Here is a 12,055-nt window from a genome sequence, read left to right on the forward strand (position 1 = left end):
AGTGACGATGTGTGTTAGAAGTGGTTCCAAGAATGATATGATCATCATCGCACACTCCCTATACTTTCGGGATTAGTGTTAAACCTAAATAAATGTTATTTGGTGTTTGCGTTGAGCATGAATATGATTTGATCATGTTTATTGCAAAACGGTTATTCATTTAAGTTAGAGAATAATTGTTGTTCTGTTTACATGAATAAAACCTTCTATGGTCATACACCCTATGAAAATGGTTCGTTGGATCTCGATCATAGTGATACACATATTCATAATATTGAAGCCAAAACATGCAAAGTTAATAATGATAGTGCAACTTATTTATGGCACTGCCATTTAGGTCATATTGGTGTAAAGCACATGAAGAAACTCCATGCCGATGGGCTTTTGGAACCACTTGATTGTGAATCATTTTGATGCTTGCGAACCATGCCTCATGGGCAAGATGGCTAAAGACTCCGTTCTCCAGAACAATGGAGCGAGCAACTGACTTATTGGAAATAATACATACTGATGTATGCAGTCCGATGAGTGTTGAGGCTCGCAGCGGGTATCGTTATTTTCTGACCTTCACAGATGATTTAAGCAGATATGGGTATATCTACTTGATGAAACATAAGTCTGAAACATTTGAAAACTTCAAAGAACTTCAGAGTGAAGTGGAAAATCATCGTGACAAGAAAATAAAGTTTCTACGATCTGATCGCAGAGACAAATATTTGAGTTACAGTTTGGTCTTCAATTAAAACAATGTGGAATAGTTTCACAAAATCGTGCCACCTGGAACACCACAGCATAATGGTGTGTCCGAACGTCATAACCATACTATTATTGGTTATAGTGCAATCTATGATGTTTCTTACTGATTAACCACTATAGTTTTGGGGTTATGCATTAGAGACAGCTGCATTCACGTTAAAAAAGGGCACCATCTAAATCCATTGAGACGACACCGTATGAACTGTGGTTTGGCAAGAAACCAAAGTTGTCGTTTCTTAAAGTTTGGGGTTGCAATGCTTATAAGAAAAAGTTTCATCCTGATAAGTTCAAACCCAAATCGGAGAAATGTGTCTTCATAGGATACCCAAAGGAGACAGTTGGGTACACCTTCTATCACAGATCCGAAGGCAAGACATTCGTTGCTGAGAATGGATCCTTTCTAGAGAAGGAGTTTCTCTCGAAATAAGTGAGTGGGAGGAAAGTAGAACTTGATGAGGTAACTGTACCTGCTCCCTTATTGGAAAGTAGATCATCACAGAAATCTATTTCTGTGACTCCTACACCAATTAGTGAGGAAGCTAATGATGATGATCATGTAACTTCAGATCAAGTTACTACTGAACCTCGTAGGTCAACCAGAGTGAGATCCGCACCAGAGTGGTACGGCAATCCTATTCTGGAGGTCATGTTAATTGACCATGACAAACCTACGAACTATGAGGAAGCGATGATGAGCCCAGATTCCGCGAAATGGCTTGAGGCCATGAAATCTGAGATTGGGTCCATGTATGAGAACAAAGTATGGACTTTGATTGACTTGCCCGATGATGAGACATTAAGAATAAATGGATCTTCAAGAGGAAGACGGACACTGATAGTAGTATTACTATCTACAAAGCTCGAATTGTCGCAAAGTGTTTTCGACAAGTTCAAGGTGTTGACTAGGATGAGATTTTCTCACTCATATCGATGCTTAAAATTCCGTCCGAATCATGTTAGCAGTTGCCGCATTTTATGAAATCTGGCAAATGGATGTCAAAATTGTATTCCTTCATGGATTTCTTAAAAAGAAGAGTTGTATATGATGCAACCAGAATGTTTTGTCGACCCTAAAGGTGCTAACAAAGTGAGCAAGCTCCAACGATCCATCTATGGACTGGTGCAAGCATCTCGGAGTTGGAATATATGTTTTGATAAAGTGATCAAAGTATATGGTTTTATACAGACTTGCGGTGAAGCCTGTATTTACAAGAAAGTGAGTGGGAGCACTACAACATTTCTGATAAGTATATGTGAATGACATATTGTTGATCGGAAAGAATGTAGAATTTTCTGGAAATCATAAAGGAGTATTTGAAAGGATTTTTTCGAAGAAAGACCTCGTTGAAGCTGCTTACACATTGAGCATCAAGATCTATAGAGATAGATCAAGACGCTTGATAAGTTATTTCAATGAGTACATACCTTGACAAGATTTTGAAGTAGTTCAAAATGGAACGGTCAAAGAAGGAGTTCTTGCCTGTGTTGCAAGGTGTGAAGTTGAGTAAAGACTCAAAACCCGACCACAGCAGAAAATAGAAAGAGAATGATAAGTCATTCCCTATGCCTCAGTCATCGGTTCTATAAAGTATGCTATGATGTTTACCAGTCCTATTGTATACCTTAGCATCTTTCTGGCAAGGGAGTACAATAGTGATCTAGGAGTAGATCACCGGACATCGGTCAAAATTATCCTTAGAGGACTAAGGAAATATTTCTCGGTTATGGAGGTGATAAAAGAGTTCGTTGTAAAGAGTTACGTTGATGCAAGATTTTTACATCAATCTAGATGACTCTAAGTCTCAATCTAGATACATATTGAAAGTGGGAGCAATTAGCTAGAGTAGCTCCGTGCAGGGCATTGTAGACATAGAAATTTGCGAAATAGATACAGATCTGAATGTTGCAGACCCGTAGACTAAACTTCTCTCACAAGCAAAACATGATCACTCTTTGGGTGTTAATCACATAGCGATGTGAACTAGATTACAGACTCTGGTAAACCCTTTGGGTATAGTCACATGGAGATGTGAACTAATCACATAAAGATGTGAACTAGATTATTGACTCTAGTGCAAGTGGGAGACTGAAGGAAATATGACCTAGAGGCAATAATAAAGTTATTATTTATTTCCTTATATCATGATAAATGTTTATTATTCATGCTAGAATTTTGAATACATAGACAAACATAGTGTCACTAGTATGCCTCTACTTGACTAGCTCGTTGATCAAAGATGGTTATGTTTCCTAGCCATAGGCAAAGAGTTGTCATTTGATTAACGGGATCACATCATTAGGAGAATGATGTGATTGACTTGACCCATTCCATTAGCTTAGCACTTGATCATTTAGTTTGTTGCTATTGCTTTCTTCATGACTTATACATGTTCCTATGACCATGAGATTATGCAACTCCTGTTTACCAGAGGAACACTTTGTGTGCTACAAAACGTCACAACGTAACTGGGTGATTATAAAGGTGCTATATAGGTGTCTCCAAAGGTACTTGTTGGGTTGACGTATTTTCAGATTAGGATTTGTCACTTCGATTGTCGGAGAGGTATCTCCGGGCCCACTCGGTAATACACATCACTTAAGCCTTGCAAGCATTGCAACTAATGAGTTAGTTGCAGGATGATGTATTACGGAATGAGTAAAGAGACTTGTCGATAACGATATTTAACTAGGTATTGAGATACCGACGATTGAATCTAGGGCAAGTAACATACCAATGACAAAGGGAAAAATGTATGTTGTTATGCGGTTTGACCGATAAAGATCTTCATAGAATATGTAGGAGCCAATATGAGCATCCAGGTTCCGCTATTGGTTATTGACCGGAGACGTATCTCGGTCATGTCTACATAGTTCTCGAACCCGTAGGGTCCGCATGCTTAAAGTTCGATGACGATTATATTATGAGTTTATGTGTTTTGATGTACCGAAGGTAGTTCGGAGTCCCGGATGAGATCGGGGACATGACGAGGAGTCTCGAAATGGTCGATACATAAAGATCGATATATTGGACGACTATATTCGGACATCGGAAAGGTTCCGAGTGATTCGGGTATTTTTCGGAGTACCGGAGAGTTACGGGAATTCGCCGGGGAGTAGATGGGCCTTATTGGGCTTTAGGGGAAAGAGAGAGGAGAGGATGCGCCCCCCCGAAGGCCTAGTCCGAATTGGACTAGGGGGAGGGGCGGCGCCCCCTCCTTCCTTCTCTTCTCTTTTCCCTTTCCTTCTCTCCTACTCCTACTACTTGGAAGGGCTCCTAGTTCTACTAGGAAAAGGGGAATCCTACTCCCGGTGGGAGTAGGACTCCCCTAGGGCGCGCCATAGAGAGGGCCGGCCCTCTCCCTCCTCCACTCCTTTATATACGGGGAGAGGGGCACCCCTTGGAGACACAACAATTGATCATTGATCTCTTAGCCATGTGCGATGCTCCCCTCCACCATAATCCACCTCGATCATATCATAGCGGTGCTTAGGCGAAGCCCTGCGTCGGTAGCATCATCATCACCGTCACCACGCCATCGTGCTGACGAAACTCTCATATGAAGCTTTGCTGGATCGGAGCTCACGGGACGTCATTGAGTTGAACGTGTGCAGAACTCGAGGTGCCGTGTGTTCGGTACTTGGATCGGTCGGATCGTGAAGACGTACGACTACATCAACCGCGTTGTGCTAACGCTTCAGCAGTCAGTCTACGAGGGTACGTGGACACACTCTCCCCTTTCGTTGCTATGCATCACCATGATCCTGTGTGGGCATAGGAAATATTTTGAAATTACTACGTTCCCCAACATTGGCATAGATCTAGATTAGGATTTGTCACTCCGATTGTCGGAGAGGTATCTCTGGGCCCTCTCGGTAATACACATCACTATAAGCCTTGCAAGAAATACAACTAATGAGTTAGTTGCGGGATAGTGTATTACGGAACGAGTAAAGAGACTTGCTGGTAACGAGATTGAACTAGGTATTGCGATACCGACGATCGAATCTCGGGCAAGTAACATACCGATGACAAAGAGAACAACGTGTAGTGTTATGCGGTTTGGCCGATAAAGATCTTCGTAGAATATGTAGGAACCAATATGAGCATCCAGGTTCCGCTATTGGTTATTGACCAGAGACATGTCTCGGTCATGTCTACATAGTTCTCGAACCCGTAGGGTCCGCACACTTAAAGTTCTGTGACGATCGGTTTTATGTGTTTATATGTTTCGATGTACCGAAGGTAGTTCGGAGTCCCGGATATGATCACGAACATGACGAGGAATCTTGAAATGGTCGAGACATAAAGATTGATATATTGGAAGCCTACATTTGGACATCAGAAGAGTTCCGGGTGAAATCGGGATTTTACCGGAGTACCGGAGGGGTTACCGGAACCCCCCGGGGGCTAATGGGCCTTGTTGGGCCATAAGGGAAAGAGAGAGGGGCCGGCCTAGGGAAGGCAGCGCGCCCCTCCCTCTGGTCCGAATTGGACTAGGAGAGGGGGGGCGGCGCCCCCCTTTCCTTCTCTTTCTTCCCCTTCCTTTCCCCCTCCTAGTTGGAGTAGCAAAGGGAGGAGTCCTACTCCTACTAGGAGGAGGATTCCTCCTCCTAGCGCACCAACAAGGGCCGGCCGGCCTCCCCCTTGCTGCTTTATATACATGGGCAGGGGGCACCTCTAGACACACAAGTTGATCACAAAGATCTCTCCCAGCCGTGTGCGGTGCCCCCCTCCACCATAATCCACCTCGGTCATACTGTAGCGGTGTTTAGGCGAAGCCCTGCTGCGGTAGCTTCATCAACATCGTCACCACGCCGTCGTGATGATGAAACTCTTCCCCGAGCTCTACTAGATCGTGAGTTCACGGGACGTCACCGAGCTGAACGTGTGTTGAACGCGGAGGTGTCGTACGTTCGGTACCGAGGATCAGTCGATCGTGAAGACGCACGACTACATCAACCGCGTTGTCATAATGCTTCCGCTTAACAGTCTACGAGGGTACATGGATGACACTCTTCCCTCTCATTGCTTTGCATCACCATGATCCTGCGTGTGCGTGGGAATTTTTTTGAAATTACTACATTCCCCAACAGTGGCATCCAAGCCAGGTTTTATGCGTAGATGTTATATGCACGAGTAGAACGCAAGTGAGTTGTGGGCGATACAAGTCATACTGCTTACCAGCATGTCATACTTTGGTTCGGCGGTATTATTGGATGAAGCGCCCCGGACCGACATTACGCGTACGCTTACACGAGACTGGTTCTACCGACGTGCTTTGCACATAGGTGGCTGGCGGGTGTCATTTTCTCCAACTTTAGTTGAACCGAGTGTGGCTACGCCCGGTCCTTGAGAAGGTTAAAACAACACTAACTTGACGAACTATCATTGTGGTTTTGATGCGTAGGTAAGAACGGTTCTTGCTTAGCCCGTAGCAGCCACCTAAAACTTGCAACAACAAAGTAGAGGATGTCTAACTTGTTTTTGCAGGGCATGTTGTGATGTGATATGGTCAAAACATGATGATATATTTATTGTATGAGATGATCATGTTTTGTAATAGAGTTATCGGCCACTGGCAGGAGCCATATGGTTGTCGCTTTATTGTATGCAATGCAATCGCCCTGTAATTGCTTTACTTTATCCTTAAGCGGTAGCGATAGTCGTAGAAGCAATAGTTGGCGAGATGACAATGATGCTGCGATGGAGATCAAGGTGTCGCGCCGGTGACGATGGTGATCATAACGGTGCTTCAGAGATGGAGATCACAAGCACAAGATGATGATGGCCATATCATATCACTTATATTGATTGCATGTGATGTTTATCCTTTATGCTTCTTATTCTGCCTTGTTTGACGGTAGCATTATAAGATGATCTCTCACTAAATTTCAAGATAAAAGTGTTCTCCCTGAGTATCCACGGTTGCCAAAGTTCGTCGTGCCGAGACACCACGTGATGATCGGGTGTGATAAGCTCTACGTCCATCTACAATGGGTGCAAGCCAGTTTTGCACACGCAGAATACTCGGGTTAAACTTGACGAGCCTAGCATATGCAGATATGGCCTCGGAACACTGAGACCGAAAGGTCGAGCGTGAATCACATAGTAGATATGATCAACATAGTGATGTTCACCATTGAAAACTACTCCATTTCACGTGATGATCGGTTATGGTTTAGTTGATATGGATCGCGTGATCACTTAGATGATTAGAGGGATGTCTATCTAAGTGGGAGTTCTTAAGTAATATGATTAATTGAACTTAAATTTATCACGAACTTAGTACATGATAGTATTTTGCTTATCTATGTTGTTGTAGATAGATGGCCCGTGTTGTTGTTCCGTTGAATTTTAATGTGTTCCTTGAGAAAGCAAAGTTGAAAGATAATGGTAGAATTACACGGACTGGGTCCGTAACTTGAGGATTATCCTCATTGCTGCATAGAAGAATTACGTCGTGGAAGCACCGCTAAGTGCCAGGCCTGCTGCAGATGCTGCTAATGACGTTAAGAACGTTTGGCAGAGTAAAGCTGATGACTACTCGATAGTTCAGTGTGCCATGGTTTATGGCTTAGAACCGGGACTTCAACGACGTTTTGAACGTCATGGAGCATATGAGATGTTCCAGGAGTTGAAGTTAATATTTCAAGCAAATGCCCAGATTGAGAGATATGAAGTCTCCAATAAGTTCTATAGCTGCAAGATGGAGGAGAACAGTTCTGTCAGTGAGCATATACCCAAAATATCTGGGTATCATAATCACTTGACTCAACTAGGAGTTAATCTTCCTGTTGATAGTGTCATTGATAGAGTTCTTCAATCACTGCCACCAAGCTACAAAAGCTTCATGATGAACTATAATATACAAGGGATTAATAAGACAATTCCCGAGCTCTTCGCGATGCTAAAGGCTGCGGAGGTAGAAATCAAAAAGGAGCATCAAGTGTTGATGGTTAACAAAACCACCTGTTTCAAGAAAAAGGGTAAAGGGAAGAAGAAGGGGAACTTCAATAAGAACAGCAAGCAAGTTGCTGCTCAAGAGAAGAAACCCAAGTCTAGACCTAAGCCTGAGACTGAGTGCTTCTACTGCAAACAGACTGGTCACTGGAAGCGGAACTGCCCCAAGTATTTGGCGGGTAAGAAGGATGGCAAGGTGAACAAAGGTATATGTGATATACATGTTATTGATGTGTACTTTACTAGAGCTCGCAGTAGCACCTGGGTATTTGATACTGGTTCTGTTGCTAATATTTGCTACTCAAAACAGGGACTACATATTTAGCGAAGACTGGCTAAGGACGAGGTGACGATGCGCGTGGGAAATGGTTCCAAAGTCGATGTGATCGCCATCGGCACGCTACCTCTACATCTACCTTCGGGATTAGCTTTAGACCTAAATAATTGTTATTTGGTGCCAGCGTTGAGCATAAAATTTATATCTGGATCTTGTTTAATGCGAGACAGTTATTCATTTAAATTTGAGAATAATGGTTGTTCTATTTATATGAGTAATATCTTTTATGTTCATGCACCCTTGAAGAGTGGTCTATTTCTGATGAATCTCAATAGTAGTGATACACATATACATAATATTGAAGCCAAAAGATGCAGAGTTGATAATGATAGTGCAACTTATTTGTGGCACTGTCGTTTAGGTCATATTGGTGTAAAGCGCATGAAGAAACTCCATACTGATGGACTTTTGGAATCACTTGATTATGAATCACTTGGTACTTGCGAACCATGCCTTATGGGCAAGATGACTAAAACGCCGTTCTCCGGAACTATGAAGCGAGCAACAGATTTGTTGGAAATCATACAAACTGATGTATGTGGTCCGATGAATATTGAGGCTCGTGGTGGATATCGTTATTTTCTCACCTTCACAGATGATTTAAGCAGATATGGGTATATCTACTTAATGAAACATAAGTCTGAAACATTTGAAAAGTTCAAAGAATTTTAGAGTGAAGTGGAAAATCATCGTAACAAGAAAATAAAGTTTCTACGATCTGATCGTGGAGGAGAATATTTGAGTTACGAGTTTGGTCTACATTTGAAACAATGCGGAATAGTTTCGCAACTCACGCCACCCGGAACACCACAGCGTAATGGTGTGTCCGAATGTTGTAATCGTACTTTACTAGATATGGTGCGATCTATGATGTCTCTCACTGATTTACCGCTATCGTTTTGGGGTTATGCTTTAGAGATGGCTGCATTCACGTTAAATAGGGCACCATCAAAATCCGTTGAGACGATGCCTTATGAACAATGGTTTGGCAAGAAACCAAAGTTGTCGTTTCTTAAAGTTTGGGGATGCGATCCTTATGTGAAAAAGCTTCAACCTGATAAGCTCGAACCCAAATCGGAGAAATGTGTCTTCATAGGATACCCAAAGGAAACTATTGGGTACACCTTCTATCACAGATCCGAAGGCAAGACATTCGTTGCTAAGAATGGATCCTTTCTAGAGAAGGAGTTTCTCTCGAAAGAAGTGAGTGGGAGGAAAGTAGAACTTGATGAGGTAACAGTACCTGCTCCCTTGTTGGAAAGTAGTTCATCACAGAAACATGTTCCTATGACACCTACACCAATTAGTGAGGAAGCTAGTGATGATGATCATGAAACTTTAGATCAAGTTACTACCGAACCTCGTAGGTCAACCAGAGCAAGATCCGCACCAGAGTGGTACGGCAATCCTGTTCTGGAGGTCATGTTACTTGACCATGATGAACCTACGAACTATGAGGAAGCGATGATGAGCCCAGATTCCACAAAATGGCTCGAGGCCATGAAATCTGAGATGGGGTCCATGTATGAGAACAAAGTGTGGACTTTGGTTGACTTGCCCGATGATCGGCAGGCCATCGAAAATAAATGGATCTTCAAGAAGAAGACAGACGCTGACGGTAATGTTACTGTCTACAAGCTCAACTTGTTGCGAAAGGTTTTCGACAAGTTCAAGGAGTTGACTACGATGAGACCTTCTCACCCGTAGCGATGCTTAAGTCCGTCCGAATCATGTTAGCAATTGTCGCGTTTTATGATTATGAAATTTGGCAAATGGATGTAAAGACTGCATTCCTGAATGGACTTCTGGAAGAAGAGTTGTATATGATGCAACCTGAAGGTTTTGTCGATCCAAAGGGAGCTAACAAAGTGTGCAAGCTCCAGCGATCCATTTATGGACTGGTGCAAGCCTCTCGGAGTTGGAATAAATGTTTTGATAGTGTGATCAAAGCATATGGTTTTATACAGACTTTTGGAGAAGCCTGTATTTACAATGAAGTGAGTGGGAGCTCTGTAGCATTTGTAATATTAAATGTGGATGACATATTGTTGATTGGAAATGATATAGAATTTCTGGACGACATAAAAGGATACTTGAATAAGAGTTTTTCAATGAAAGACCTCGGTGAAGCTGCTTATATATTGGGCATCAAGATCTATAGAGATAGATCAAGATGCTTAATTGGACTTTCACAAAGCACATACCTTGATAAAGTTTTGAAGAAGTTCAAAATGGATCAAGCTAAGAAAGGGTTCTTGCCTGTATTACAAGGTGTGAAGTTGAGTAAGACTCAATGCCCGACCACTGCAGAAGATAGAGAGAAAATGAAAAGTGTTACCTATGCTTCAGCCATAGGCTCTATCATGTATGCAATGTTGTGTACTAGACCTGATGTGTGCCTTGCCATTAGTCTAGCAGGGAGGTACCAAAGTAATACAGGAGTGGATCACTGGACAACGGTCAAGAACTTCCTGAAGTACCTGAAAAGGACCAAGGATATGTTTCTCGTTTATGGAGGTGACAAAGAGCTCATCGTAAATTGTTACATTGATGCAAGCTTTGACACTGATCCGGACGATTCTAAATCGCAAACCGGACACGTGTTTATATTAAACGGTGGAGCTGTCAGTTGGAGCAGTTCTAAACAAAGTGTCGTGGAGGGATCTACATGTGAAGCGAAGTACATTGCTGCTTCGGAAGCAGCGAATGAAGGAGTCTGGACGAAGGAGTTCATATCCGATCTAGGTGTCATACCTAGTGCATCGGGTCCAATGAAAATCTTTTGTGACAATACTGGTGCAATTGACTTGGCAAAGGAATCCAGATTTCACAAGAGAACCAAGCACATCAAGAGACGCTTCAACTCCTTCCGGGATCAAGTCCGGGTGGGAGGCATAGAGATTTACAAGATACATACGGATCTAAATGTTGTAGACCATAGATTAAGCCTCTTCCACGAGCAAAACATGATCAACACCAAGGCTCCATGGGTGTTAGCATCATTACTGTGTAATCTAGATTATTGACTCTAGTGCAAGTGGGAGACTGAAGGAAATATGCCCTAGAGGCAATAATAAAGTTATTATTTATTTCCTTATTTCATGATAAATGTTTATTATTCATGCTAGAATTGTATTAACCAGAAGCATAATACATGTGTGAATACATAGACAAACATAGTGTCACTAGTGCGCCTATACTTGACTAGCTCATTGATCAAAGATGGTTAAGTTTCCTAACCATAGACATGAGTTGTCATCTGATCAATGGGATCACATCATTAGGAGAATGATGTGATTGACTTGACCCATTCCGTTAGCTTAGCACTTGATCGTTTTTGTTTACTGCTATTACTTTCTTCATGACTTATACATGTTCTTACGACTATGAGATTATGCAACTCCCGAATACCAGAGGAACACTTTGTGTGCTACCAAACGTCACAACGTAACTGGGTGATTATAAAGGTGCTCTACAAGTGTCTCCGATGGTACTTGTTGAGTTGGCATAGATCAAGATTAGGATTTGTCACTCCGATTGTCGGAGAGGTATCTCTGGGCCCTCTCGGTAATACACATCACTGTAAGCCTTGCAAGCAATACAACTAATGAGTTAGTTGCGGGATAGTGTATTACATAACAAGTAAAGAGACTTGTCGGTAACGAGATTGAACTAGGTATTGGGATACCGACGATCGAATCTCGGGCAAGTAACATACCAATGACAAAGAGAACAACGTATAGTGTTATGCGGTTTGACCGATAAAGATCTTCGTAGAATATGTAGGAACCAATATGAGCATCCAGGTTCTGCTATTGGTTATTGACCTGAGACATATCTTAGTCATGTCTACATAGTTCTCAAACCCGTAGGGTCCGCACGTTTAACGTTCTGTGACGATCGATTTTATGAGTTTATATGTTTTGATGTACTGAAGGTAGTTCAGAGTGCCCGATATGATCACGGACATGACGAGGAATCTCGAAATGGTCGAGACATAA

This window comes from Triticum urartu, chromosome 4, assembly GCF_003073215.2.
Source record: "Triticum urartu cultivar G1812 chromosome 4, Tu2.1, whole genome shotgun sequence".
In the NCBI taxonomy this organism is placed as follows: Eukaryota; Viridiplantae; Streptophyta; class Magnoliopsida; order Poales; family Poaceae; genus Triticum; species Triticum urartu.